We start from the raw sequence: 810 nt of genomic DNA, 5'->3' as shown, positions 1-810 counted from the left end.
GGAGGAGCCGTGGTCACAGGACCCTCTCAAGGGAGCTGGTGCTGGAGCGAGACTGTGGCACAAAGAGCAAAACCCTATCAACAGGGGTCTGGAGAGAAGCCCCTGAGCCATCCCCACACCGGGACATTTGATGACGTTGACTTTACATCCAGTACCCAGACTGTCCCCTCACCTCTGGGTCTGCAGTTCTAATTGGCCACCAGGCAAGTGCTCTAAATGATGGCACACTCAGGCTGCCAGAGCTGGAAGGACCCTCAGAGGTGGGCTTGCCCAGGCTTCCAGGGGACAGAGGGTGAATGACTGTGCCAGCCAGTTGGCGCCAAGGCAGGGATTAGAGTGGACCCATGAGGCTTAGCCCCGTGCTCTTCCCCAAAAACTCTGGGGCCTCAGCCAGCCACTGTAATCCTCTGCATCCGTGTGCCATCTGAGGTTTCACCCTCAGCACGCAGGGGCAGGGCACAGGGTGGCCAGAGCCCTGCTGACTTCGACCTTCCTGTAAAATGGAGGCAGGGCGGGTGGGGGATTAAAAATCTCTGAGATCAACATCACGTGCTGCCCCCGGCCACACTCGCTACAACAGCCTTGTTCCCAGGAGTCTGGACTTTTCTGGTCCTGAGCCTGTGGATGGCCCCTGGGGTGATTGGCTCTGTGGGGGGAACATTGGAGCCCCTGCCCCATAGTCCTGATAAGTGGGACCCCTGCCCCCGGGCTCCCAGAATTCAAGAACGGGAGTCCCCTGCTTGGGGCTTGGAGATGTGGGGAGAGAAGGTGGAGGAGGGAGGGCAGGGCGACGTGCAGGAGTGGGGCTTT

This window comes from Lipotes vexillifer, unplaced genomic scaffold (genome assembly GCF_000442215.2).
Source record: "Lipotes vexillifer unplaced genomic scaffold, Lipotes_vexillifer_v1.1 scaffold518, whole genome shotgun sequence".
Lineage (NCBI taxonomy): Eukaryota > Metazoa > Chordata > Mammalia > Artiodactyla > Lipotidae > Lipotes > Lipotes vexillifer.
The sequence above is the reverse complement of the archived record's forward strand: the minus strand, read 5'-3'. Positions refer to the sequence as shown.